At 32.3% G+C, this 24,306-nt stretch overlaps 1 protein-coding gene across 4 annotated transcripts in view; it reads left to right on the forward strand.

Moving 5' to 3' along the window:
- The first annotated feature begins 8,694 nt into the window (after positions 1–8,694).
- The window catches only part of LOC148276019 (uncharacterized), a 209,344-nt gene continuing 193,732 nt past the window's right edge, over positions 8,695–24,306 (forward strand). For all 4 annotated transcript variants that reach the window (XM_088234880.1, XM_088234881.1, XM_088234882.1 and 1 more), the window contains exon 1: positions 8,695–9,330. The gene's annotated coding sequence lies outside the window, so the exon portion shown is untranslated. The remainder of the gene's footprint in view (positions 9,331–24,306) is intronic.

Genomic DNA, 24,306 nt, shown 5'->3' on the forward strand with positions numbered 1-24,306 from the left:
TAGCTCTTCCAACCTTTATCACAGCATGGGCTATCTCTTCGTTCTAGTAACAAGAGAACCCTTTCAATTACTCATTCGCCGCTCAATTTTTTTCCTTCTCTTTCACAGTAGTAGCTGATTAATTATTGAATAATATACCCACGGATTTTTAAGACCCTTCTTTATCCACCTTCAAATCACGTATGCAATGTCACTTCCTGAATATTTGAGTTATTTCGTTCTCCTCCCTTTTTGACACCTCTTCTCTTCATAGTATAGTGTAGATATTGAATCAATTTTTTTAAAAATAATATGTACGTATCAATGTTTTGTTTTGTAACGAAAATATTATATATATTTTATTTTTTTCAAAAGAAATTTTTGCGTTCTTGTGATTTACCCAAATATTTAATTTTAAGGGCCATTTTCAACGAGTTGTAAATAACCCACTATTAAAAAATGAGAATTAAATTGGGCTAGAGTAGGATTCAAACCACGGACCTTTGATTCGTGACTCCGAGACACTAGCCACAGGATCACAACCCGAGACACCTTCAATATGTCCATATACCACTGATTTTCTCAAATTGAACGGTTCGGGTAGGAAGAAATTGCCTTAAAGCAATGTGCCCGCCTTTATGCATATGTATATAAAGTGTTTAAATAAATCAAATAAATCACCTGTCACGTGAAGGTAAGATGATCAGTCTTACGCTTCAGTAGCCAGTCCAGGAACATGAAATAATGCAGTGTAGTGCAATAACCACCTTTCAAATCAATATTTAATCTCCAACAGAAATCGTAACAGGGGCCTCAATCGCGGTAGGCGAACGCGTGAACCACTATACTACAAGGCGGACTTACCTCCAATCAATTTTCTTATTCAGGATTTTACGGTAAAATGAAAAATCCTACTCGCAAGTGTATTTATAGTTAAGTTATTTTGAGGTCAACAAAACAGTTTTAAACGAGCCAGAAATAAAACAAATTAAATTTAAATTGTCGAGTTTGGATAATTAGACCTTTCCTGCATTTTAAATTTCTCTGTGGTACATATTTCTAAACATTTCTTGCTAAAACTCGGATGACATGGGTCAGAAAAAGGTATAAGATCTTTTAAAGATTATTTTATAATAATTTTATTCCCAAATCTTCGCCCATTTAAGTTTCTGTTGTACACGGGACAATTTCTGGGATTAAAAATTAACGACCTCGTTTTAAAAACATCAAACGTTAAATATTTTACAAAATGATATTATTGGATTTTATTATTCTCTGTTTGTGCATACAATTCTTCTTTCTAAATATTTCTAAAAAAAAAACTCAAATTTACTCAATAGTAAATTTGATGAAGTGGATAATTCCACATCAATTAGTTTGAAAACAACAATTGTCCACATTAATTTGTATGAATGAATAAAAAAAATCCTTCAACACAGGGCTCTTGTCGTCATAGAGTAAGGGATACTTTTTTTATACGTATCTTTGTATGAATAAATAAAATGAATGAAAAAAAAAAAAAAAAGAGCATTTCTATCACTGTGTAGCGTCGCTATCACTCATTGTTTGACAAAGGTGTTCTGGATATTATTTTATAAAGGTGTTTAGCAGAGTTCACTGAACATTTTTCAAAATCAAAATATGAAAAGTTCAACCACTACAAATATTTCTACCGCTTTTTCTATTTCAACTATTAAACAGCAATATCAAACTGTCTTTTTATTTTATATTTTAACATATTTACAACAATGTATAATTTTCTCAACCGTGCACTTAAAGTATATATATGATTTTATTTCATTAAGACACAAAAACAATGATCAAACCGAGGTGTTCAGTTTAAACACTGTCTTAAAAAAATGTTGGATTGTGAGGTTAGAGGTTTTTGAAGCAAACAAGGTCTTTAACTGTGCGTAAGCATATGCAGTACGTAGACGTTTTCGGCGCCATGACATAGAACGGGCAGTTCACAGTTTAAAAAATGAGCTATCTTGTGACGACGCGACTACTGACAACTAACAATATATTATTCTGCTATCAACAATATTCATCAGGTTTCTAAAATAACATGGATGATGAACATTATTGAAAATCAAAAACAAAAAGCAAGCGTAAAGTAAAAAAGTTCAATAAAACAAATAAGACTAAAGATACATAAAGTGACACAAACAACAACAAATGCGCGTTGACAGTTTGAGTTAACAGTTTACAGTATCCACCTAATTTGTATATTACACTTCACAATATTCAATGGGTCAAATCTTTTACCAATTTCCTACTCATGTAATACGAGAGTCGCTGTATTTGTATTAGAATGTTTCTTCTAACCGTCGTAATACCTACGTTTGTTGGTTCTTTAATTTCAGAATAACAAACATTCATAATTTACAAAAAACACGAAATTGCTGTGTAAGTAAATGGTTTCAAGTTAAAATTCTCCGAATTTTTCAGACCTAAAACGGATAAATCTGAAATTAAAACGAAAAATGGGAGTGGCTATAGGCGACGGCCTATTCCTTCATAATTATACCGAGACGGGGTGGATTTGGCTGTTTCCTTTAACCTATTTTAAACCAAATAAGGAACGATACGTATTACATTTTAACCGCTATTTCGATTTATTTTTTTGCATATTTTTTATCTTTATTTCTAATGTTAACCGCATAAGCCAATTACAAAAAGGAACATGAATATATAAAATATGAAATAAATATGTGAAACTGGTAGAGGAAGGATGAAAGCTGAGTGGACGCTTTTGAAATGCGATCTCATAGACGAATATCTGAAAAATCAATGTATGACAGGTTTACAAATGTTAAAATGAGGCGAGAGTGTAAATCTGAGTCAAGTATAATTGATAAGATTAAGGAAGGGTCTCGGAGATGGTTTGGTCATGTAGAATGAATGAATGACGAAAGAATGGTAAAACCAGTTAAAGAATGAATGGACGACAAAAAAATGGTAAAACAGGTAAATATGGTGAGAATGAACGGTAACGTGGGACGAGGACGACCAAGGAATACGCGGCATGATCAGATGAACCAAAATTTTAAATCTGGTCATGTCAAGAGCAGGCAGATGTGAACGTGGAAGAAACTAGAAATTAATGCCAGAATAGACGTGTGTGACGGGGAAATGGTGTGATAGTAATAGTAGTAGTAAATATACAGGAACAAATGGAAGAAAAATATATTTCGTAATGATAAAACAAGTATAAAAATGAGTGATAGAAGTGCACCCTACACTTAAAGAATATGTTTAACATAAGACTCTGCGCTAATACACGATCCCTACAACTTACGACGCATTAAATAACATCCAAAGAACTCCAGAAGATTTGATTTACAACCGTACAGGACCCGGTATTAAATAAAGTACATCAAGCTTGAGAAAGAGACTGCCTGACCGGCCTGATCAGCTAACTTCGGCTTTGTAGAGCGTCGTCTTTGTCATTCGTACAGTCATACAGTAGATACCGAACTCGTGCGACAGAGATGACGTCGGCAGTCTCTTTCTTAAGCCCGATATATATTTTTTTCTTTATTATACACTGCTTAAATCAGCTTATTTATTAACTACCGAGGACTGCAATATCGGTATCCAAAATATTTTCAATTTTACAATATAAAATTAACATTTCAATCATAAATCTTTGTAATCTTAAATTTTTAATCATTTCACTAGAAATATAGTTTGTGTCAAATCACAAAAATAAATTTAATAAACTGGACGATCATTCTACAAACTTTTGAAGTTTACTTTACACAAAGTGTAAAATCATAAATCGGATTGTGGTCCCGTGGCAAGTGTATGGATCAAATTCATGGATTACGGATTTGGATATGTAGAGCGAATGGACGGCGAATGAACGGCTGAAAGGATTTCCGACGCCAATGTTGATGGATGCAGATAACGAGGAAGACCGCGAAAGACATATTCAAAGTCGAAATAGTTAGCGTGCGTGCACGAAAAGATTCATAAATATAGAGGAAGCGAGGTCTCTATGCGAAGACTGAGTAATATGGCATTCTATTCTCTCTGCCTACCCTACCGGAGAAACAGCGTGTTTGTTTTGTTTTTATTCATCAAAGAGTCAAAGCTCTTTGTACACAATATAATAATATATCAAAAGTAATAACCTAACTTGATTCATTTGATGAATGTTTGCTATTTATCGGGTATTAAAAAAAAATTGAAGGAACTTAGTAATAAAATTTATAATACCTAAGGTTTACCTTAAGTTAAAAATCCTGAGCCCTGTCACAAAATTTTTTTTTCGTAAGTTCGTTCGTTACTCACTCTAACCCAATAAAAAATGTATTTTGCTCTCGTTCTCGCCCATACGTACGAAACGAATGAGTTACAGAATTAAACCCCCGGTTATTGCTACGTCGTTATCAGTTTTAAATTAAATATGCATTTAAATTAGTCTGTAAAAATGATTGCACTCCAGTTGCACTCCAGTTCAATAATCGAATCGTGGCATTTTACTTATAAAACTCTCCTTTCTCCTCTCTTCCCCAAATATTTTAGGTACAGCATTTAAAATTTCTGCCGACACGATGCTCATACAGGATGCAAAATATATAAATGTCATTTCTGTATATGCCTTGATTTCTGTATAGATATTTTCGAATGATTTATTCGTATAATTCACGGCATAAATTCATCCTATAATTAAATTTTTGGGAACCTTGGTTTGTATTTTAATTGTTGGGGCGTTTAAGAAATCTACACCCGTCGGACCCTGTTCCCACAAACATTTTCGTGTTAAAATCAAATTATTTAAGGATTTTAGGGAACCTTTTCGAGACACTTAATTATAGCTCATACTAGGACTGAGAAGGGCAACAATTAATCATCATCATCGTTCCCTTAAAAGCACTGAATGGTGCAAAGGGCAGTACATTTAGCAAACTTTCCTCAAAATCTAATTTCGGGGAAAGAAATTTAAGATTTTTGGTTCGGTAGTATTGCCCGAACATTGTAAAACAACCCAAATTTGTAAAAAAAAACAGCAATAACGGGTTTGGGTAGAGAAAATTCAGAAAAACTTCTTTAAAATATTGATATACGTATTTATTTATTAAATGAAAACAACAGCCATTATACAATAAAAAAATACAATATTTACAAATAAACAAAAAAAAATTATACAGGATGTTCTTTAAACCTTGTCACATCCGAAACCACGATGATCAGTATGAATGAGAAGACATATTGGCACATCAAAATATTTTTTTAGGACAATTAAAATTCTTCGGCATGGGAGAAATAAGGAGGGGAGAGGGGGGAGTCTGATACACCGCTAACCGCGCGTCTGCGCCCCCCTCGCTTTTCCCCTGCAGAAGTAAGTAACCATTTGTTTTTTTTGGTATTTTATTTTTTTTAATTTTCTTCCAAATGACGTACATCCTTTACCATTTTTTTGAATTTTGTGCTCATTTTTTAATTTAGAAAAAAACGGACACAACTTACATTGACACCTAGTAACAAATACAATATTTTAAGCAATCTTGTTTTATAATAATGTATTTTAAACTGCATGTAAAAATGTGTATTAAAACAGGTTGAAAAACAGCATTTTTGTGACGAAAGTGGACTTCTGTGTTTTATCCACCACCGTTCCCCTTTTGCATCTATGGAGCATAGGGCGCTGCATTGGTACACCAAATGCAGCGTATATTGATCATTTTTCTTACATGAAGGTAAGGTAATCAGTCTTACACTTGCATTCAGGTAACTAATCCAGGGACTACGAAATATTCTAGTGTAAAAACCTCAGAGTAATAATGCGTGAACCTATAGAGAAGCCCTACCACTATGTTTCATAGAAAGCAAGCGATGTTAGTTTGTTGGTTAGCAACCAATTGGTAGTCATTTTGTTTAATTTGACAACATAAACATAACGATTCGATTGAATGCTTTTGTAACTGTGCTTGGCTTTGTAAATAACTTGGATATTTACGTTATAATTAATAAAAAACGACTATGGTGAATTTCAGTATGTTTGGTTGCAGCAGTAAGAGCGTCAAAGGTGTTAAAGGTGTCAAAGGAGTCAGTTTCCACAGGTAATTTATTTCGAATATTTTTACATGATTTACATTGATTTTTGGCATTTATTGTACCGACACGTGTATTATGTTGCTCAAAAACTTTCCTTATATCAACATATTTACTTCAGATACTATTTTTTCTCAATTTGGGAATTAAATCTGTGAATTAAAGTATGTTTACAGTTGATAATGACAGTTGATTCCGGCCAATATGTCGAGGTCGCACTAGGCATCCATATAAAGTTTGAGTTTTTATCGAGTAGGGGTCGATTCAAAGTTTACTCGAAAATAGCAGCAATAACCTTGAAATCGCATTTAAAATGATGTGTTTAAATTTCAGGCCACTACGACTCCCCATTTCGAAGATGTGACGGACAAACAAACAAATTCAACACAGGACTTGGTTCCATGGAGTTGTGATTTATGTCTCAATAAATGTAACATAAGTATATTGTTAATAAAATGAATAAATACATGAAGAAATTAACACACACGTGTACTTTCAGTTTTATAAAATAAATATAGGCGAATTATAGAGAAATAAATTAGAACAAACCTGCAATAATAAATACATAGGTACATATTTTAAAATATTTACAATGAAAATGAATATCCATTTGGCAATTCTCGACCTGAGTACGGCCCATTGTTTTGCTGCGAACTGTAGCTAACTTAATACCCAATAGCCATAGAATGGTTTTCCTACATTTGGGCTCCTCTATAGCTTAGCGCATTATTACTCTGAAGTAAAACAACTCGTTCAAACAAATGTTTCATATCAACAAATTTAAAGTACCGACTTATTTCAAAATACAGAAGCAGGACGTGCGAATTGAAGCACTATTTATTTCCAGAAATACTTTGAATAAATAATGTTAGTTGATCCAGAAAATGCGCATCTAGAACATATTATTTTTAATTATTTACCGTTTTAGCTTGTATATGTAATTTTTAATACTTTTGAAATGATTTTTATGCTTATTCATACTTTTTTAGCTTGTATTATGTATATCTAATTTTAATACTTTTTTAACCTGTATTGGGGTACATTTTTTTTTTTAATTTTAAAAACTTTTTCATTCTTGTAATTTTTTAACATTTGCACTTTCCTACTCGTTCAGCTTGTATATATACACATACATGTAATTTTTAAACATTTTTTTATTTTTTATTCTTATTTTTTCTTTTACAGATTGTATAATGTATATATCATTTTGAATTCATTTCCATGCCTTTTATTATGTTTATTTTGATTTTTTTAAAACTTTTTTCATACCCTTTGAATTTGTACTGCCGTCATAAGAAAGAAGGATGCATCTTACATTTTTTTTAGAAAATGAGTCAAATACGTATTCGGAATCAGGAAAAAAACGCGCATCTACTAAAAATACATCTATCTTCCTAAAATAACCACAACCCTATTCTTTTCACTAATAAATGAGACTAAACTGCAAAAAGTCTTGAAGATTACTAAATATAAAAGGCTGTTCTGACTTCTCTAATTATTAAAGACTGATTAAAATACTATTTTTTTTCTTCTTTTTCGTTTTTAAAAACATCTGAAACGAATGTACCTACTCATTTTCAATTAAATTTAAGATCTGGTGGTAATTTCGAAGCAAATTGATTATTAGGTCGGCGTTACTAGTTTGAAAAACAGTAAATGGCCAGGAACGTCTATTTTATTTAGTTGAGTAGAATCAATTGGCATATTAACATTAAAAAAGAAAGACGTTTACTAATAACTAAATAAAAATGCCGTTTCTAGCTAGAAACGTCTTTTCATTGAAGAATAACATATTTTCTTGTATTTTTTTTACTAAAAAGAAGATGAAAAGTTAGTTTTTTAAATATATAACGTAAAATTTATTGAAATTAATATATATATTCCGTTAGGGCAAACCAAAATACATACTGTCGCATAATAATATACTTAATTTTTGTAGTATTTTTCACACGGCGAATTTTTCAATCTCTGAGTTAGAAAATATTTATTTTCTCAATTTTTGTTTTATGTAGAAACGTCCTTCTTTCTTTCGACGGCAGTGTAGTGTGTCACAATTTCTATTCTGCTTTTGTAAAAAGTGTTATAGTTTAAAATATAAAAACGTCTGTGAATAAATATTTATTATCTGCATTGTCCCTTAATAAGTTTTTTACAAAAACTCCTTGGAAATATTATATGAAATTATGCATAATTTGTTTTCAATTTTTATTATTAATTTTTAATATAAAAAAACGGTAGGTAAACGCGCTGACCATTAAACCACAAGGCCGACGTTTTGTTCACGCATAAAATAGCTTTTTGTGGTAATTTATGCATTTTCAACTTCAAAACGGCAAAAATTGGGCTCCCATGTTTATCCTCTAAGGTAGAAATATTTTTATTTATTCGAAGTACATCTTCTGGATAAAACCTTTTTGTAATTTATAACGTTCTGTTCTAGATGAATGAAAAATTTGAAAATATTGACATTTTAAAGTAGGCGCTATAAATATTGAAATAACGACAAGTTGCTGCAATATTATTATTTTTGGTAGGTAGGTGTTTCATCATATTGTATCTCGCTTCACCGCCTTGGAAGTATAATGCCTTCTCTATTCTGTATTGTACTCTTTGCGCCGCTAGGAGCGCCACCGGTCAAACACATGAAAACGTTCAGTCGAGCGCTGGCTTTCGTAAAGAGGAGTTGTCTCGTGACAGAATATCTCGCTCGTCTATGAGATCGCGATCGTTTTCTTCCGAGCAAATCGATTCAACGGAATAAATTAATAAACATCAGTAACATCGCAATTAATCAGTGTTATTTGAACATAATAAATACCCGAATAGTGTTATACTGTGTTTTATTTGTTTTGATAACAAAAGTTTTTGTGTGTTTTTGTGTTTTGACAAGTATTTCTTGTTTGTTTGTTCGCTCGTGGACTCGTCGCTTTCACTTGGGACGAGTGATCTAGCTGTTATTTGTTTTGAAAATCAGTACTTAAGCTAAAAAAAATTGTGTTTCACGGACGGAAAACTTTGCCATTCGCAGCAGTAAAAAATAAAATCTCAACTGCGTGACTTCGGCAACTGACTGGTATATAATCCTGTGTTTGGCGATATTTCTTCGCCGTTTGTTGTGGATATAAATCGATTGTTGAATCCTCTCGAGGGCTCCGAAAGTTCCTCCGAGTCTCACGAACTTTGGCACTTTTAACTGTGTCGGAGAAATTCCGCGGTTGATCATCCGTTCAATGGAGCAAAGTTTGGGACTTTGACGAATAAACTACAGCCGGAGTTGACACAAAAGCAGTAAGTATTATAATTGCGCAATACTTGAGTAAATAGTTAGTAGTTTCCTAGTTTCCTTCCTCTATCTACGCCGCCCGAATACCAGCATCCTTTTCTTCCAACACCGTGTTATTGTTGTTGTACCAGATTTGTACCTACTTCAAAGTTTTAATATTAAAATTTTTGATTACTGGACGGAAATTTTTTTTCGTTTTAATAATTTAATAAAACCTTCAGTTTTATTTTTTTCACATTCAATGTTACTTCTCACGGTAATATTTTTGTTTCAAAAATCGTTTTATGTCGTAGGTATAAATAATTCATTGCATTAAAATTTTGTCATAATTCTTATCCAGATATTAAAAACTGGGGTAGGGATCATTAATCGAGGCAGCAAACAAAATATCATTTTGATTCCAAGTTTTAGTAAATAACTGAAATGTGGGAAGGCTGTATTCTGGATTTAGGGGCGGATTTTACGGGGGTTTAATATATCCAAGGAACGGCAGATCTGGACGTGGCCCGCTCGCCCGGTGGGGGATTAAACCGCAAATTTAATTTATTCATTTTAACGTAATCTTTTCCGACGGCAGAAGGTTACATTATAAGCGAGAAACTTGAAACTTATTTCTCGCGCGATGTGGTTTTTCTCCCGCTAAAACGCCGAGTTTCGTTAGAATAATTCCCGCCCATCGCGGGCCCGAATATTTTTTCAATGGATAAAATATTTATATTTGGAGCCCCTACGAACTGACCATAAATGTTGCATATATTTTAAATTATCGCATTATTCAGGCGTGATCACGTTTAAATACTTTACGAGAGGAATAAGATCTGAACACACAGGTGGAAGTTACGAACTCATCTAATTTCATCTGTCTACGTCCAAAATCCCATCCCAATCTTGAAATCGCGGATTAGTGTGTTATTAATTCATGTGTGTTATAAAAAAATGCATGTTCAAACCTGCACTGCGTAATAAGTTTCCAATAATAAGCTATGCACACGCAACAATTATCATTTTAAACCAATTTATCGAGTCCACTTAAAAAAAATACAAATAAAGAATTTTTTAGATCCCGTAATTTTGAATGTTTCAAAATTAAAATTGTTTTATTTAAATAAAAAGTCTTATTACTTCTTTTAAATTGTTTTAATGTAGGTGATTTCAATTTTAAAGAAATAAATGGAATAAATGGTTATCACAAGAATACATTTAATAATATAATTCTTTTAGTCGTTTTATGTATGGTGTGTATATTTTTCATATCAGTATTTCGTCACGATCGTAAAACAGCTAGGCATTTGATTTTCTTCAACTTAACATGTCAGCCGATTAATAAATTTTTTTTGACACTATGTCACAACTTGAGAAGTACAAAGTATATCATTTGATACTTGGGATAGTTACATATATTTTGTTTTTTTTTCATACCATATTCATAAAGCCTTTATGTAACCTTTTCAAGATGAAATATGAAATAATGTCAATGTCGCATTTTGCGCACATCCGTCGCTGTTCTACGGTCACGAAGATTTAAAGCTGGACAAAAATCATTGAAGGTATTTTTTGTACGAATAGAACAAAAATTAACCTTGTAACCAACCACATTCATGACAATGTAATAATACTTTATTGATGTTTTTAGTCGATGTGTTTCTAAATTTATTACTAGGCGAGTAAATCAGCTGGCAAATCGTGGTGGCCATATTCTTAGTAGGAGGTCGACTGTTCTTCCTCCAATCTCAGTTCGCCTATCGACGAGATTTCACGCCATGACATCACTACGGCCATTAGCCGCACGAACAATGCGCGGTAATCAATATTCATAATTCACGTTATTTATTACGACTGTAATTTACGGGAGGTCCTGTAACTTGCAGTTGGTTGTCACCGCGCTGACCGAGATTACGTAGCGCTTTACAACTCAGTGTCAGCCATTGTAATTGAACGTTTAATGCAGCAGTTTCCACAAGTCGTAAAAAGAGTATTAAAACTCGAAAAATGGCAGCTGACGTAAGTCCTTGGGTTGTCCTCTCCCGCCTCGCTTGTTAACAAAAAGCAACAAAACTAACGTTATTTTTTATGTCCTCTGAGTTAATAAAGTTTAGAAAGATTATTTAATAGATTAGTCGCTGCAAAAACTACTCATTTCTTACCGCGCTTTTTTTTTAATACGTGCCGAAGTTAGGTCAAATGTACATGTAATAAAGAACCTAAATTGGCCATAAAATTACTGACGCAAATATTTTTATATAATATATCCTTGATCTAGTATGTGCGGACACGGCTCTCTTTTTATCAAGATACTTTTGATCGAATCGTTTAAAATAACCTTCCTTATATGACAAAATATTCGCCTCGCCTATTTGAGCCTATAAGGAAATTATATTCCATTATTACTTTTCCAAACTTTCGTGATTTATGATCGCGGTTGATACGAAAGTTTTGAAATATCTTATTTTTCAACGGCTACCCGTAAAATTTCTCTCTTTATAACAGCAAGTCGGGGTTAATGTGTTCGTCAGAATTAATTCCCTTCAAGTATAAGTAATACAGCCCCAACAAAATGAACGTTAATCTCGACGTGCGTTCAATTTGAAAAGGGCTTTGTAATTATTCTTTTTGTTTGAAATTCTAACGATCGATTGCCCCATTAAACTCTTATAACTTACTTTATACAAATGTATTTCAAGTTACTCAAACCATAGTATCGCGGCATCTACCCTTAATATTATATACGAGAATTTCTTTCTGACGTCATTCGTAACGGAACATTTGGAAGCACGAAAGATTTTGGAGACAAAATACGAGTAATTTATCAAGTTCACGGTAATCTCGAACGACATGGAATATACGAAGAGGTATTTCAATTTATTGATGTATCAAAATCTTGATAATTCTGCCCTATTCGGGTAGAAATTTATCTTTATATTTTTGTCGGGCAAGTTAGTAACTGAAAACTATAACTAATTCTTATATAAGGCCGTTTTTCTGATGTTTCAGTAGTCAGTTCACGAATACAAGTCTCGGAATAATTATTTCTCATATTTATCATCGGACACGTTTCTACAATTTAGAATCGTAAATCCAGGCGTGTTTTTTCAACCTGAATAAATATGCCTTCGTGTTCCTTTTTCTATTGTTCAGCTTACAAAATAACATCATAATCGATGTTCAAATTAACTCAACCAGACGTAAACCAACAGGCAATTCTTAATTCATTTCTGGATTCTGCTTCACGAATCACGTCCAATATTTCCTATCTCGGTGAATTGTATGCTAGGCAGATTTTATTCAATTTAATTAACGAGTCGACTTTAGAGTGTTTAAAACGAGACTGCTACAACGGTAAAATAGTATTTAGAATTAGTTTCTGTGTTCAGACTCATGGTAATGTTTATCTTTTACGAATCTTCATTTCATCTCATCTCCACGAAGTCTTCTGATTCAATGTCTTTATGTTCTCCGTAATAACCCAACGGTTTTATGACAATATGTTACATCTTACTGAACAATCAATAGTTGTACCTTATATGCGATACGATCTCGATTTTACATTCAACATAATGTTAGATACCGGTTCAAAAATTATAACTTTCTCAACAGTAGATGATAAATATAATTTTTTTTAATCCCTAGCTTATGAATTCAAACTATGTAATATGCAAGCAATTTTATACTAAGGTATCTACTTAAATGTATCGAATACTTCCACTCGTTGAGTTAGAAATCTGCTGTCAATCAACGTAATTACGATTTATTATTGTTAAATTATTTATTACTACCTACTTATTATTCACTCAGTAGTGTATGTAGAATTTACAGAATGCAGTAAAGCGTGCAATTAATATATTTATTCTTAACTTACTTACTAAGTATTAATTCATTTTGTTACTTGCAATGAAAAATCATCATTCCCTTTCCGCACCCAATGGTGCATAAATAACTGCATTGATACACCAATCGCAGCATACCTTGATCATTTTTGTTACATGAAGGTGAGATGAGCAATCTTACGGTTCAGGTGCCAGTCCAGGGACTATGAAATATTCTAGTGTAAATATACTTTTTTTTTAAATAAATATTTCTTGCCAACCATGTCGGGAATCGAACCCGAGACCTCTTGCATGGTAGACAAATGCGCTGACCACTACACCATGAGCCCGCAATGAAAAAAGTTACGATAAAAAAAATTGCGAGGTTGTCAAAATGGTCATTATTTGTTTGTTGAAAATGAATCAAACAAACTGTCGACACAATTTGTTCGTCTAAAATTAATAAAACAAACTGTTGCAACAAAAACGCGACAAATAATATTTAACTTTTTGGGGTGGCACAAAAAAAAAAGTTAAACATTTGTTGCTGTTTATTCAAAATGAACGAAATCAGTTGCATGTAAAGTTTTGTCCATTTCAATGGTTAATTATTTGATTTAAACGGTTTTTAAATTAACTATTTGCAGTGGTGCATTAACATGCCTTTTTTTATAGAAGCATTAATATTGCTAACATAAAAGAAAAGGCATTTTGGATAGTTTATATCAGCAGTTTGGCAGTTGATTTGTTTGTAAAAATGTTAAAGTAAGCCCCTTTGTAATGTCACAACGCAAATGCGTCATACAAACTCCAACATTGTACAACGCACATTTACTGATAAGGCGTAATCTGAAATATCGTTCAACCACCTCAATTTCTATTGCTTACCTGGATATACCTAATTGTAACACCTTTATTCCATTTTGTGATTTCATAACGAATAGGCAGATAATAAACACGAACAGCAAATATTCGCTTTTAAAAATGAGAAACGCTAAACAATGCCTTATTCATTTTTAGTTTAGATAAAAATTAGCTGGTTGATATTCCCAAATATTATTTCGTCGCCGTTCAGACAAAAGTCACTAACCCTTAAATGGCAGTTTTTAGTTGAATATGCCATTCGAAGCGTAAAATTATGTTATTTAAGAGGCAAACGCCACTAAGGTGACTTAGAAAAAAGTTGCGTAAATCTATTTGATTGTTATTATGAGGCTTTATATTATTATTATTATTGTTGTACGGTGTCTATTATAAACCTAAAATTGTACAAAAAATAATTCTTATAGTGATGCTTCGATATCCCCCAACTTTCCTATCTGAGACATTGTTTCAATTTATGAAAGTACTGGATATCTCTGGATATTAGATTAGAAAAACTCATTTTTTTAAATAGGAGTTAGATTATAACAGGTCTTGCAGCCACTGAGCGCATGGACGGTTGAAATTCTAAACCCTGTTTACAAAATTTTGGTATTTGATAGTTGATAACATTTAAATATTAAAGCTGGATTACCAGTCGTCTTGCAGCTACAAAGCGCATGGACAAGTGGGATTCTAGCTACTTAAATAACATAAATCGCGGCCTCCGTGGTGTAGTGGTCAAGACGCTTGACTCACAGACGGAAGGTTCCGGGTTCGATTCCCGGTGAGAACACAAAAATTAAATGTGATTTTTCTCAAGCCTGGGTGTTCTGTGATGTAATTCACCGCTGTAATTGGGCCTCCTGGCCTGTTGTGGTGCAAAAATAAAATAAAATAAAAATAAAATAAATAAATTTACAAAAAAATCAGCACTGAGCATAGCAGATAATTTTTGACTGTGTGAATACACAAAATGTCGGTGGCCGAATAAATGTTGTCGAATATTTTTTTGAAAATCTGAGTCTCGTGATGCTCTTCGTTGCAAAGTTAGGCTGCCATGATATTTTATGTAACAGAGTAATAATACATGCAGGTGTTATAAGTAAACTCGTTTTAGGCCCATCTTTTAATGTGGTCAAATAATTTTCGTCTCATTACATTACCTACGGACGAATGGACGAGGTGTGAAGATTACCCCGTCCTAGGAGGAGGAAAATTTAGATAGTGGACTGTATTATTGAGGAAGGAAGGTTGCACAACTCCACTAACCTGCCGATGATGAGGCGTGACGCGTGATGGAACCTTGCTGGTGAAGCTGGCGGTCGTGAGACGCTGGCACGGCTTGTATGGAGCCTGCGATGCTGGACGCTGGCACAGCTCGCTTGTTGAATGATTCGTTGGAAGCACTCCACTTGTGTAATGTTTGATTAGTACTGAAAGTATAACTTTTTTCCGGCACTCACACGTAGAATTATTGTTACGTGGAGTGCCCTAGGAAATGAAACGGGTGGGTAGATACAAATCTGTTTGGGAGTTGGTCTGAACAAGTATAATACTCTTATCAAATTCAATGTACTAGAATAATAGACGTAATGTTGTGATCCTGTATCCCGTCGATGAAATTATCTAATAAATTATTCAATCAAGAGAACTAATTGTCCCAAGTTTAGTAACATTAGTTTAGATATCCCGATTATTGGATTCGGTCCCAGGTGTGTCCGATAGATATAAAACGTTATCTCTGTTTACTTTCAACACTGTATTAGCTTACAGCTATAAAGCTGTTACTCTATATTCTATAATCATTTCCAGACAAATAAAATATTACATCGTGATAGTAATTTTCATGCCATTTCTTCTTTTATTTTCCTAATGTTATACAATTAATCTTTACTTCTACATACAATACCGCTTACTTTATTTACTTTTTTTAATAATAAACGAAACAATTCTTGATTTTAGTACACTATAAATTTATTGTAGGTGTTTTACTTGTAAAACCAGGAATCGAATGTTTAATAATAATCAAGAACATTAATAAAGGTACATATTTGTATTTTTTATGTCTACCGTTTTAAAAACGTACACGTCGTCTCTTCGGCATGACACTTATTACACTAACATGCTAATCACTATATACACCTTCGCCATAGTAGTTACACAAAAATATTAAACCGGCGTGCTGATTGGACGCATGCTACTAGAAGCTTACGCCAGCCTACACTGATTATAAGTTGAAAATTACTTTAATGTTCAACAGTTGAAAAAAAGAATAGTTGATAAATAGAAAAGTCGGTAAGTGGTTATAAATATGTACTAACATTAATTGAATCATTTGACGACAAAGTGAATGCTTCAAATATTGATAATAACAAATCATGTTTTTTATATATATCGGTAGATTTCCTTGATATTAGCATAATGACATCGACTGTGGAAATGAAAAAGTTCCAAAGCGACTTAATTATATACTATGAAAAATATGTTTTCTTCTGATGTTTGTACCTAAATACTTAATTAAGACATATTATACATAAATACCTACTATTATGTAATAAGGGTTTATGAAATACTGTCGAGTAAAAAAAAAAATTGCTGCTTGTTAGTTTCATAAAAAATATTTTTAAATTTGTTATTTTGAATTTCCGCAATAACGGTCATTACACTGGCCTCGCCCCTAATATGTAACGATTCATGTAATTTTTAACTTAGTTCTTAATCGTTTAAATTTTATAGAATATTGTCATCGTCAAAATCTTGAAGTCACAATTATCAATGCCAAACATGTCGCGGTTTTCTAGTGACATTTTTTTATAACTTCTTTTTTAAAATTACGTATGAAAACATTTATTCACAATATCCATATTGATTTTGAAAATACAATTGTTTATTTTAAATCCATTTCATATATTTTTATCGGTTTGCCGTATGTGATTTTTCCCTATTTCAAAATCGTTGTAGAAAAGGTATACCAATTTAAGTGAATAAATGCAAAAACATACTATTACCTTTTAATTTTTTGTATAATGACGAATATCTGATTCAACCACACTTTATATTTTAATCAATGACAAAACGTTCTGTAACATTTTTGACTTATTTTCATTTCGAATAACCCATTCCTATGACAAACGTCAATAAGTCAAATTGCAATAATTATCGGGTGTAAAAACAGACTGTTATATTTTCGGACAGATTTTCCGAAGTTCGTTCAAGCTTTTCACCACTGCTCTAAAAAGCGTATTAGGTATGTTAAGTGTAAATATTTAAACAACTAAACACAATATTTAATATTTAATACAACTTGTATAAGTATCATGTGGCTCTGGCAAAGAGCACGCGACATTAGAAAATCCACCGGGGTTAATATACGCGTTTAGTGAGCCAATATCTGATGTGGACACGTGGTACCAATGTAAATATTAGTAGATCAAAGTGTTACACACTGGATACTATGCAGACATTGATTATAATCGGTCTCTCAGATCCTAGGATACAGAGATTACCTCCTGCAACCGTCGATTGAATAAGCTTCATTTGTATTAGATGTACCAATATCCCTAACATGTGTTAAACCAGACTTTCCGCCCGTTATACATATCCAGCTAATTACGTCTGTTAATGAGAAAGCTTTTATCAGTACTTAATCGGACAAATGATATTTTTTCATAACATTCTCCTAGGATTGCAATCCACAATTAGCCGCCCAATAGCCTGTTCTAAGGCTAACACATTGTGAAAGTACTTATTTTTTGCACTTGAAGTTTTAAAAAAAAAAAAAAAAATTAGTTGTTACAAAATTAATGGAACGTAGATGTTTTTTTTATTTTTTTATTAATAAATTTCATAAAAGGTGCATGTTGTTACTTTTATACATCTAGTAAATGTTATCACTGTAACTCTTGTGCTTGGAGAGTGACTTACACTGTTGTAGTTGTTTATTTATAAGAGTTAATATAATTCTGAATATATGAGTATATGAGAAAAAAAAACAGAATACATAAAGAAAAAAACAATAAAATAATAATACATTCATACTAATTAAAATTAAATGCAGTTTTTACACGTGTTCAAAAATTTTCTTTCGATTTTAATTTTATTTATTTTTAATTTATTTACTTTAAATTTATTTACTTTAAATTTATTTATTGGTATGTTATTTTTAATTGATTTTAGTTCATTGGGGATATTATTATATTTTTTTTACACCTTTGAAGGCAAAGCTATTTTGACTATGACTTGTGTGGAATTTAGGAATTTTAATATTATTTTGGTATCCGAGTGACTTATTCATCTCAAGTTCTTTTATTTTTTCTTCTTTAGAAATTTGTATCGTGGAATTTATTTTATAACGAATTTATTTATGTAGGTATACAATCCAATATACGTACTCCCATAGCGTTAGACTGATCATCTTTCCTTAAAGTAACAAAAATATCAATATAGGCAGCGATTGGTATACCAATGCATTGCCCTATGCACCACTAGGTGTTTAAAAAATGATAATAGGTATACGAAAAGAAAAGTTAAACTAAAATTATATCAGATCGTTAAAACAAAGAGACGCAAAAATAATATATAGGTATGTTTAAACTTTTGTGTTTACTGCTAACAGATTAAGTTTTGGTTTCGGCTAGAAACTGGCCGAAACTTCGGCTCAGACGAAATCTGCGATCAGGATGTGTCGAATTACGTTCAGCTGCACTCGGGTGGAAAATTAGCAAAATTAGGGATATTGGATCGTTGTCCATTCAAATTATTATTTATTGTATTTCCATTGTCTACCATAAAAAATAAACACTAGACGGATTTTGTGAGTGCATTGATGTAGTTTCAATGAGAATTTTCTAAGCATAATGTTATGTATTTGTTTTGGGTGATTAATTTGTTTCCAGAACCAGCATTTTAACCTGTGGAATAAAAATGATAATTTGATTGATAAGCGGATAAAGACATGTATCACTCCAGCTTTTTTTATTACACTAAGATGTGCTCAATGTGCGTATTAACTCACTTATTGCAAATATGAATCACTTGTAATTTAGCCTACTTAACTTTCTCATTGCAAAATAATTGCAACGTACGCAGTTTCAACTGGAAACAAGACCCGTTCATTTTTAGTTCAGTAAAATGTACTCGTTGATTTAATTCATTTTTATCATATCACAGACTAGGTTGAATCCGAATTGTTCAAGTCTGTAACTAAAATAATTCCTAGCATTAACATATTACAAAAGAGATGAAGAACATTTTAGAGAAGGTAATATAGAAGTCTAGGCATCTACAGGGCTTGTGACTTGTCATTGGCTGGTTTAAGTGGCCACTTTACACACTGTGTAACATTCACCACTCTGCCCATATTTTAACATCTATATTCCTTCAATTCTTTTATCTGTTGATGTTTGTGAAGTTGAAGACCTGAAACCTTTATTTATGCGGGTGAGATTCATTTAACTGAATTATTTCACCTACAAACTAGGCAACGCCTGAATTTTTTTTTTTTCAATTTCTATACTTCTTCATGAACCAGGTTGATTTATCAACAATATTTTGAGTCCTTGTCTACAAAAATTTGGACAAACTCAAAATTTTGTTGATAATTTCTACCAGACGACGACAGATCGTCGGCATCATCCACACCCAGTGTTGTATAGGGCACTGCATTGGTTAACCAAACGCAGCGTATTTCAATAATCTGTTATGTGAAGGTAAGGTGATAAGTCCTACGCTTCATGTGCCAGTCCGGGAACAGCAGTTTAAACAACCTTTATTAATATTTCACATCTACACTGCCAGGAATCGAACCCAGGACCTCAATAATGGTAGGCGAAGACGCCCTCCACTGGACTACGAGGCGGACTTATCTCCGCTCGATTTCGTTTTACAAGATTTTTACCTGAGAGTAGCCATCGAGTCGGAAACACCCGTCCAGAGTTCTGATACTATTACACTTGCAGAACTGTATTCTTCATCCGCTTGGGCGCAGAGAGACGAGGATAAAAGCATCCAAAATTAAAAAGGCATACTTATGTACTTTAACAGTATGTTATTTTATGACGTTGAGGAAGTTAAGAAAACAAACTAAGCCAAAATAATGTTTTAATATGTTTATGTATCGTATTATAGGCGCTTTGATATTTTAATGTTTGTGATTTTTAATTTACTCCACCGGTGACGTCACAAGTTTCCTTCGGTAGTTCTGCCTCTGGTGGGTTAGCTTATCATAAACCGAAAAATTATCACAACACTTTAACATAAATAGATTCGAAAGAACTTGTGACGTCGTTCAAATTAGTTCGGTTTGATTGAATTCTTCATACCCCAGCGTCATGTTATTTGAGGAATTTGAGATCTTAGATATAAGGCAATTATATATTTTTAGAATAATAATATTTGTGACAGTAAATTATTCTATCAAATCCCAAAAGGAACAATCCCACACTACCAGAAGTCAAACTAGAGGATGGGTCATGGGGTCTATCACAAACTCTGAATTCGGGCAAAGAAATTTCAGGTTTCTGGGCCCCAAAATATTCAATATGCTACCCAAAGATTGCAAAACCATGACCCGGATTCAATTTAATAAATTTGTAAAAAAATGGTTGCTGGGTTTAGGTCGAGAAAAATCGGAAAATTTACTCAAAATACATTCCTAAATAATAAATTAATATTGTATAACTGTATAGTAAACTAACAAGTAGGTAGTTATGTTATTGATTATTTTTTGCATAAAAATGTCTGCCTTAAAACAGGTTGTACCTAGTTAGGCAGACTAGACATGATCCAGAGAAATCTATTACCTAAGTGTGTATGTAGTAGATAAAGTAGTTGTTATTTTCGTTATTAAACTTTGATTATTATTATTATTCTCGAGAAACTTCGCCGTACAATTAAATGCTCTAATTTTTACCGCGTGTAAGAAAACTTTTTTTATATCCAATTTTGCGTAGCACTGAACTTCATCATTCTTGATATAATGTGTCCAAATATATTTTGCCGTTTTTTTTCAAATATGCGTTATATTTGACGTATTTATTAAACTTACATAATATAACCGCTTTGATTTAAAGACAAAACTCGTTATTAAATTACCAGTAGAAGATTAGATCATTTCTATAAATATCGCAACGGCTGTAGCATTTTATGCAACATTTAATATCAACAATCTAATGAAAAGATGTCCACAAAAAATCCTTGAAAATTTTAACTAGAAGCCACTCTCAATTTGTATTATATTTCAGTTATTAAAAATACCTGAAATTAATCGTAGTTAGGTTCTACAGATGTTATTTTTTTTATATATGTAGGATATAGATACATACTATGTACCTACATAGTTCTTTTTTTCCTTGTGTATGAATACTTTCTCTATATCATTTATGTGTCTAGGTAAATAGTAGTGACCTACCGAAGTTTCGGTTTCGGCTGAAAATTGGGCTCAGCCGAAACCTGTGGTCGGATTACATTCGGCTGTACTCGGGTTCATCTTGTGGTTCGTGATTCTTAAGTTCTCGTGAGCTCTAAGATCTGTTATATTTATGTTTTTGTAATTCCTTTAGTTAGTAAGTTAAAGTTCGTATTGCATACATTAAAATTTTGTAATAATTGAGATCCATACAAATCCGAGCTAAAAACTCGTCCCCAAAGGAAAGGTAATGACCAGCGGAGAGAGCAAGTGTCGTCACGTCGACATTGGTAAGCATAACACGTAGTACAGTAAAAAGCGCGGACTGTTACATCGGTCTACTGTAAGTTCTATTTAGTATGTCGCTCCCTTCCGCATACGCGTCACCTTTGTTTGTCGTTTCACTATTTGCTCGACCTACTGAGCAGGACAGAGACTGGAGATAACTCAAGATTAAAAAGTACTGGTTACATATTAATAAGACGTTTTTTGACATTAAAATAGGTATTTTAAACGAATATTGATTAAGATAAAATATAACTTACCAGTGAAATGTTATACTATCGCTTTTCCAGGTCGATTTCTGCAGTATCTTAGAGTTCTGCTCGCAACAGACTTAAGTCCGTTCTATCAAACATATGCCAATTGGCCGCAGGTTGAGGGACCATATTTCAAACGCTCATGCTTACTCTAGTTATATACCCCCAATGCATGTAATGTATAACATAACAAACCAAAAAACGTTAAAAAAATATTCATTAAAATTATGCCTTTCATTTCACGTGTTTTATTTATTTTAATGAACTTGTAAGGTTCAACAATAAAAACGCCTAATTGTTGGCGTTTCAAAGTGATTTTTAACTTATTTAATTCGGTTTCGGAAATCTTGATCAATCAATTTCGAAAAATCTTGTTTCGGTCGGTCATTAGTAACTAGTTCCTATAGTAATATATTTCCATGGAATAAAGATAATTTAATTATAACAAAAACAAGTTAATAGCAAAAATTTTTTTTTTAAATCATAGCTGTTTTTAAAAGGTTATAAATTACATTTATTATCATCAGTTTAAGTGACAGTGTTCGTAAAAAAATCACGTTAAACAATTTATATAGTACAAAAGATTTAAAAAATACCAATAAAAATTAACCTTATGAACATACGGAATACAAACCATCTTTTATATTAACAGTAATTAAGGCCGGAAAGGGTTAGTAATCAAGTAGTTCAAACTTAAATTTATTGATTTTTATCATGTAGGGTTCTATTGGCTTCCTCAACGATATCATTTTTACCGTAATCATAATATGTTTATCAATATTGTGAAATAAATATCTTAAATACCGTCCTTCCTATATATTTCATATCTAATCAATACGTTTTGATCATAATGTAATAAAGTATATCGATCCTATCAAATAGCAAATACACATACAAATACACAAACTGTCAGAATAATATGGTCCCAATTAATCAGCAAAGCAAATAATAAACTCACTCTGAGTTGTCAAATTGTATGTTTCATATCGTCGGGAGTAGAATAACTTACTGTTTAACAAATAGCGAATCTTAAATAATTATAATGGTTCACCTTGAGTGAAGTGACTTTGCCAATTAAAAATAAATTTGTAACTATCGGTGGAACAAAACTTTATTTTATTGTAATAAACAATAAATTTAAATCAACAAAATATCTTACTGCTTTGTTATTTGAACAGCATAATTTACCAAATTCTTATTTTTTTATTTATTGTGTATGCAGATAATTGGTAGAATTACATATTAAAATTTGGCTAGGTATCCAAAATAAAACACTGTTATTGGATTTAATTCTTTTTTTTTTTAAATATATGTTAAGCGTTTCGTATTGTTAGGACATTATCCAACTAACTTTAATATTTACAAAGTTTTCTTATGTACTAACAATAATTGCTGTTTTATGATAAAGGTGCATGACAGTATTAATAGTTATGGGGTATTTAACACGTTTTGGGGATTTTTATGTTAACCAAGAAAAGTAACATAATTAAAAATCAATTAGGATATGATGAGTACATTTTATTAGGTACCTTACAAGTATATTGGGAAAGCCTTGCATTATTTAAAATGTTTGCAGAGGTGCAATTTTAAAATTAATATTATTATTAGATTTGGATAGTTATTTGATTTTCAATGGTTTATTTTAAAAATTGGTTCCTCTCATATCCCTTCCCCTCCTTGCATATCAATAAATAAATACAGCCCATAAATATATGACTATATTATACCAACATTTCATGTTAAATTTTAGTGTACCTAATACCTACCTATTTTAAGATGGCACTTTTTTTAAGGTCACGCACGCGCAGATAGAGCGCATTTATTATTATTCGTTAAAGACTGCCAGCCTCGCTGATGCGCCTATATCTGGTGTACTGCTTTTTGTCTGCGTTCTTCCAATCCAAACGATTTTTGAACTGGTTGACCGGAATGGAATGGACACTAGACTTGGCAATTTATTCCAGTCTGAAATTCCTTAGCTGAAAAATAAGTTTTTTTTAATTGTGGCGGAATCGGGGACGATAGAGCTTCCAGTTATCACCTCGTAAATTTGTGTTTGGATTTAATTGATACATCTCATGCAGGGGGCATTCATAGTAATTATTGAGTATCGTATAAGTTTCTATCAAGTCTTCCGTCCTAGTGCTTTAAATCTACCGTGGTTGGGCATCCTTTTGAGTAATTTTTGGATTTTTGTAGCGCATCTTTGGACTTTTTCCAGTAGCGAGATGCCTTTAGTGAAGTAGGGAACTCCATACATGATATCCATATTCCAATAAAGGTCTTGTATATTTTAAGAAATATCACTGTAGTATTATTTTGGAATGCCTTTTTAATCAAATAAATTATTGTCTTGGCTATAAATTATGA

This window comes from Micrasema longulum, unplaced genomic scaffold (genome assembly GCF_059751315.1).
Source record: "Micrasema longulum isolate JH-2025_06_02 unplaced genomic scaffold, ASM5975131v1 h1tg001297l, whole genome shotgun sequence".
NCBI classification, from domain to species: domain Eukaryota; kingdom Metazoa; phylum Arthropoda; class Insecta; order Trichoptera; family Brachycentridae; genus Micrasema; species Micrasema longulum.